Source organism: Kogia breviceps, chromosome 8 (genome assembly GCF_026419965.1).
Source record: "Kogia breviceps isolate mKogBre1 chromosome 8, mKogBre1 haplotype 1, whole genome shotgun sequence".
Classification (NCBI taxonomy): domain Eukaryota; kingdom Metazoa; phylum Chordata; class Mammalia; order Artiodactyla; family Physeteridae; genus Kogia; species Kogia breviceps.
In genome coordinates this window covers 13,152,278-13,159,702 of record NC_081317.1, presented here as the reverse complement: position 1 = coordinate 13,159,702, position 7,425 = coordinate 13,152,278, and positions in this window count along the sequence as shown.

Sequence of the window (7,425 nt, the reverse complement as noted above, 5' to 3'; positions counted from 1 at the left end):
ATTATAGATAGAGCAAACAAAAGAAGACTCTGAAAGCAAAGAAGCCAGTTCAGGTAGGCACCTCAGAACTCATGGATCAACATGACAGTGAGTTCCTTGGTTTTTCTGCCACATGTATCCCAGATTGAGTGTAAGAGAAGCCAGCAACCCAGAAATGCCAATGGGTAGAGACACAAAAAGAGCCCTGAGAAAAACCTGCTCTTTACAACTAAAGGACTAGGAAAAGGGCAGCCTAGCAAGGCAGAAAACTTTTAGGCACCACTCACTCTACTCCAGCCCAATACCACAGAAAAATTGTGACCCCATATCCATCCCTCCAGCAAAGACCAAGTGGAGAACTGAAACTTCCACCCTTACCAGCCTGTAATGAGGCTCCCCCAACCCTCCTCACTGGTGTGGAGTTGAAGGAGGTTAGTGGGGGTTAGAACCTTCACCACTGCTCAGCAGCTGTGGCCATCTCCCTGTGGTCAGTGTCAGTGGAGACCATGTAGGGAGCCTAAACTCTCATCCCCACTCATTGGTAACAAGGAGCCCCTCCCCACTAAGTTCCAATAGAGGCAGAGTTGAGAACCTGAAATTTCACCTCTCAACTGACAGTAATAGGGAGGTGCCAACCCATTTTCCAGCTGGAGCAGTATCAGAGGATGCCTGTGAAAACGCAAGATTTAAATAAGATCCAGAGTCTCATAATACCCAAAATATCCAGATTTCAATAAATAATCACTCACCATCCCAAGAATCAGGAAGACCTCAACTTGAATGAGAAAGAACAATATGCAGATGCCTTGATAACACAGATATTAGTTTTATCTGACAAGGATTGTAAAGCAGCCATTGTAAAAATGCCTCAGTGGGCAATTACAAATACTTGAAACATGAAGAAATAGAAAGTCACAGCAAAGAATTTGAAAGTCAAAGATATAGAAAATCAAAGATATAGAAGATATAAAGAAGAACCAAATATAAAATTTAGAACTTAAAAATACAATTCCTGAAATAAAAATTCAATGGATAGGCTTAACAGTAGAATGAAGAGGATGGAGGAAAGAGTCAGTGAACTTGAAGATAGAGTAATAGAAATAACTGAAGCTGAACAACAGAGAGAAAAAAAACTGGAAAAAAAAAAAGAACATCTCAGAGACAAGTGAGACTATAACAAAAAACCTAATATTCATTTAATTTGAATCCCAGAGGAAAGAAAGAGGTGGGGCTGAAAATTATATTTTAAATGGATGAACACTCCCTAACATTTGGCAAAAGACACAAACATACAGATTCAAGAACCTGGGTGAATCCCAAACAGGATAAACCTAAAGAAATACATGCTAAGGCACATGATAGTCAAATTTCTGAGACCTAAGATGAAAAAATCTTAAAAGCAGTCAGAAATGATTCACCTATAAGGGAAAAATAATTTGAATGAAAGTGAATTTCGTATCCGAAACCCTGGACCCAAAAGGAAGTAGAACAGTATTTTTCACGTGCAGTAAGAACTATCAATCAAAATGTCCCTCAGTAGGTGAATGCTTAAACAAACTTTGGTACATCCCTTCGTGGAATACTACACAGCATGAAAAAGGAATGACCTATTAATATAAACAACAACCTGGCTGAATCTCAAGGCATTATGCTGAGTGAAAAAAAATCTCATCTCAATAGATCATATACTAGATGATTCCATTCATAAAACATTCTCAAAGAGACAAAATTATAGAGATAATAATAGATTAGTGGTCCTAGGGTTTAGGGAGAGTCAGGGAGAGGAACTGGGTGGGTCTACAAATGGTAGCTCAGAGGAGATCTTTATGGTGATGGAATAGTTTTGTATCTTGATTGCTGTGGTGGTTACAGGAATCTACACATGTGGTAAAATCATATAATTATACACATACATTGTCCCAACATTGATTTCCTGTTTTCTTATTAGATTACCATTATGAAAGATGTAACATTGAGGGAAATTGGGTGAAAGGTACATGTGACTTCTTTGTACTATCTTTGCAACTTCCTGTGAATCTATAATTATTTCAAAATCAAATATTAAATGTAAAACCTTTAAAAGTGTATCCTTTTTGACATTTCATAGATGTTTTTAGCCAAAGATATTTCATTATAGTATTGCTCAATATTTGTGCTCGTTCAAAATCCAAATCACCCAACTTTATTAAAAATATACAATGACAAGTGGAGAACTTTAAAAATGTGGTTTTTTTTAAGGTTGGTTTCACTAATTCTTGGGTTCTACACAATGGTCAGTAGTAGAAAACATGGTTGACTAAAGAGGGCTATCAATCTAAAGAGAAATATCATCCTGGACAGAGATACTTAAACTATAGAAAATGTCAAAAACTTGTCTGGTATAAGCAAATGAGTGTGTCAAGTGAGCAAAATTGGGAGATGTCCATATAAACTCAAAATATTTCTGAACTGATAACCCAATAAATTTGTCAGTGGTCGCCTCTAGAGAATTCAGTCTAGTTTTCTGTTCTTTCTGACTGCCATTGCCCTTAGAATCCACCTGACTCCAGCCAGTTTGCCCTCCATACAGTTTGTAAAGTACTTACAGAACAGAGATTCTTAACAGCAGAGATTAATCTTCTCTAGGTTCTTCTTTATTCTTTAGATACAAGAAAAAAAGGCATTTTAGTGTTAAATTTGAACAAATGCCTATTGCAATTGAATAACAAAAAAAATCTAGAATTCAGATCCATTCATTCACTCACTTATTAGCCAGATAATTACTACAAAACTACTATATGCCAGGCAAATACTCCTGTTCTGGAATACATGGCATCTAGTTCTGATGTGACATTCCAGTTCTGGAATCCAGGCCTGCAATGAGCTTATGATCTATTATTTCTTTTTCGCCTAAGATAGCACATTTTCTTCAAAAAAATGATATTAATACTGTTACAAGTGACCACAGGTCCTTTCTATTAAGGCACAACACCTCAGGAGGGCAAATAACATGTAGAACATGATACCAAAGCAATAAGGTTAATTTTAAAAGACATTAGCTCCCACAAATAGCTGACTTTCAAATAGCACCAGAGTAGCATTGCATTGCTTATTTTAAAAAGATCAAAAAGGAAGGCATGGAGGCAGGAAGAATTTGAGTTTTTCTATGTGAGAGAATTTTAGCAGGTTAAAAAATTTGTTTCCCAGTATAGTTGTGTTTCTGTAGCAGGTTACTTTGAATCTTATTCCTATTAGATGGAACTTTGATGTAGTTTAAAATGTATCTGAAATAGCCCCCAACGCTCTATATCCTCTTATCTTGTCTAATTTCTTTCTTCATAGTATTGTTACATAAAATACAATGCTCCTGACATTATATTGACTATTTCTTTGCTTATTGTCCACCTAGAATGTAAAGCTTCATAAAAGCAGTCACTTTGCGTTATTCCTGTTTTTCCAGCACTTAGAACAGGGCCTAGCACCAAGAAGGTGCTCAATAAATATTTGTTGAATGTTGAAACATGAAAGAATTAATATGTTTATGATTCGATTTGTTCCCCAAAGGGAAAGTACTTTCTGATTAATTAATTAATTATTGATTTATTAAATTATTTAATTTAATATTTAATTAGATAAATAAATAAATAAATCCCTGAATACTTATTAATATTTTGGGGCAACACTTAGCATTTTAGATCAACTCTGCCAATCATTAAAGATAACTCATCAGTCTTCTGTATTTACCGAAAATGATGCTTAATCAACATCAAGGATAAAGCAAATGCCATCAATTACAGCATTTTCCATTTGGTATTCATTCCTTCCTAGAAAAAAAGAGGATAAAAAGTTTTTCGGGGAAGCAGAAAACAACCTCTTGCCACCTTCTAATAACAGACTAACTGGTGGAAGCTTGGCCATCAATCCAAGTGTCTCGATTCCAGAATGCTCAGCCTTAGGAAGAAGGCAGGCTTGAGTCAGGAGAATCACCTATTCTGTTTGAAGCGCTGCAGAAATCTCCCTTAGGGTAGGCCCTTTAGGAGGTGTCCATTTTAGATTAGGTGCAAAGTGTCTGCGATATACTTTTTGTATTCCTTTATCAAATTCCACCCTGTTTGTGTAAAAGAAATTCAATAAAACTCACTCTATTTCACTTGGGCTTCTGTGACAATAAAATGGGGTACTAAGGGAGATATCATTATGCATTAGGATATATTCTGCCCCCGAAGTTGATTTATGTATCCCTATCTATCTATCTGTCTATGTATTTTCCTCACAAAGATATTAAGACTGATAATTTATTCAAAGTCTATAGGACCAGAAACCTAAAAATATATGAGCTCTTTCAAAGGTATATCCTAGTAAACAGTGATTAAAAATATAAATTAAAGGCATTAAGCTCTAAAATGGAATATTTGGCTTCAGCCAACGACCAAGCTTGGGTTGAAGGTGTTAGGCAGGATTTTCGTTTACAAGCATAAACTGGTTTTCAGTAGGCATCATCCAAAAACAGGTCCTGCTTTTAGATTATATGTTGGAGTAAAATGGAGGTCTCTGATATTTACTTTTTGAACCCTCACTTAATGAGCAAGATGTTTTAGATCTGTACCTTCCAATACAGTGGCCACTAGCAACAAGTGACTAGTGAATACTTGAAATGTTGCTAGTCCAACAGTGGACTTTGAAGACTCACTATGAAAAAAATAATGGGAGATATCTCATTAATAATTGTTTATATTCAATACCTGTTGAAATGAAATTTTGGATATAGTGGGTTAAATGAAATATATTATTAAAATGAATTTCATATTTCTTTTACATTTTTGCAGTGTAGCTCCTGGAATATTTAAAGTTACAAATGTGGCTTGCATTACATTTCTAACTTACAGTTCTTCTATAGATAATACCACACTGGGAAGGCTCTAACTGGGCATAATTATAGTGTCCTTGAAATGCAAAATGACCACCTTTTAAATTCAAGACCATTAGAAATGCCCTATGTATGTGGTAAGATTCCACTTAGCCAAATTATTTTCTGACAATCTGCCCTCAATGACATTATTTTTAAAGGTCAGGAGTATGTTGATGTGTCACCTATTTTGTACAATATATTTTTAAGGCTGAGGTTTGGGGATGATCCTTATCTGTGACTTTGCCAGATCATCCAAATTTTCATACAGTTCCTTCCTAAGAGCCTTACCTTTAGTTTTGGTGATATAAAGAGAAAAAGTCCTAGGATGTTTCCCAAGCATTATATTTTGGGGTCTCTGTAAAACAAAATCAGGTATTGTTTAATACTTTCCTGGTGTTTGAGTCTTATACTAATGGTGATGTCACCACTCTTTTTGATGATGAGAACATAAGAAAGTCATAATGATACTGTCATAATGATACATTTGGTAGGAAGTTTTTCTCAGGCTACCAGATGGTAGAACTTTGTCTTATTTGAAAAACTAAAGGACTTAAAGAATGGTTTGCTTTTACTTTCCTTTGTTGTACTTCCTTACTTTTTTTTTGATGACTTTTGCTTATGGAAATAGATTTTGAGCGGTGTGTGTATATGAATGACAGAACAAGTGCAGCATCTTCTTTTAGGCATTGTCTAATTATCTCAGGTAAAGCTAATTTTTTCTTATGCTTTCTAAGAATATCTTAAAATCACTTATTTTTCTGATTATGGAAGTAACACATTTTCATGTTATAAAATTTTTCAAGTGCAAAAGAGCACAAAGAAGAAAATGATCAAATCATCTCACACTTTCTGAGATATTCACTCTTCATTTGAGATAAGCATGCACCTTTATTTTGCCTTCTTTATAAATAGTTTTTCTTATTTAAAGAGAAAGACACACATTCTAACAGAAACTGTATAATGTACACTAACTCTTCTTCTACCTCAGCATCTGATTTTTCCTATTATCCCATCCCCAGTGGCAGCCACTAATCATAGTTTCTTGGGTTTTATTCCATAACTATTCTGTGCCCTGAAAGCATATATACATTTTAAAGTATATAGTTCCCCTTTTCACACAAATGTGAGCATACTAAAAATACTCTTCAGAACTTTCAAACTATCACTCATCAGTATATTTTGAAGATCATTCCAGTACATCTCATACATCTGACTCATTCTTTTTCTGGTAAACTGTATTTTGTTATATGACTACATCATAATTTATTTCACCAGTTTTCTATTGCTAGAGATTTTGGTTATTTATTGTTTTTGCTATTCTAAGAAATGCCACAGTGAAAATACTTGAACATGCTCTATGAGCACATATTGAACTATACTGCAGGATAAATTCCTGGAAATGGAATTGTTGGGTCAAAGGTTAAACCCATTTAAAATTTAAATAAATGTTACTGAATTGTTCTTCATAGAGATTGTTCCAGTTTAACTTTGTACCATCAGTGGATAAAAGTAATCAGTTCCTTGCACCCTCATCAGTATAGTGTGTTGTTATAATTTTTAGTGTTTGACAGTCTGAAATGTGGGAATTGTATCTCAGTGGAGTTTTAATTTGCATTTATTTTATGATGGTTGATGTTGAGCATCTTTTTGCATGTTTAAAAGCCATTGTAATTCCTTCTCTGTAAACTGTCCATACCTTTGTTTATTTTCTATTAGGTCTCTGAATTTTTATATTTTTAAATACATTTTTTTATTTAGACATAATTTTAGATTTAATGGTAATTAAGACCATATGGTTTTAAGATAGACAAAAAGATTACTGGGACAGGATCAAGAGTCCAGAACTAGATCTACACCTATATGTACAAGTGATTTTGACAAATAGGAAAAAGCAATTCACTGGAGAAAGGATAGTCTTTTTTTAAAAAAAAGGCTCTAAAACAATTGGATATCCATATCCCAAAAGAAAATTTTAAAAAAGAGAACTTTGGGCTTCCCTGGTGGCGCAGTGGTTGAGAATCCGCCTGCCGATGCAGGGGTCACGGGTTCGTGCCCTGGTCCGGGAAGATCCCACATGCCGCGGAGCAACTAAGCCCGTGAGCCATGGCCGCTAGGCCTGCGCGTCCGGAGCCTGTGCTCCGCAACGGGAGAGGCCACAGCAGTGAGAGGCCCGCATACCGCAAAAAAAAAAAAAAGAGAACTTTGATCAGCACTTTGCACCATACAAGAAAAATTAACTCAAAATGGATTACTGACCTAAATGTAAAATTTAAAACAATAAAATGTATAGGAGAGGGCTTCCCTGGTGGCGCAGTGGTTGAGAATCCGCCTGCCGATGCAGGGGACACGGGTTCGTGCCCTGGTCCGGGAAGATCCCACATGCCGCGGAGCAACTAAGCCCGTGAACCATGGCCGCTAGGCCTGCGCGTCCGGAGCCTGTGCTCCGCAACGGGGGAGGCCACAGCAGTGAGAGGCCCGCATACCGCAAAAAAAAAAAAAAAAAAAAAAAAAAAAAAAAAAAAAAAAGTATAGGAGAAAAAACAGTTAAGACAATGAAA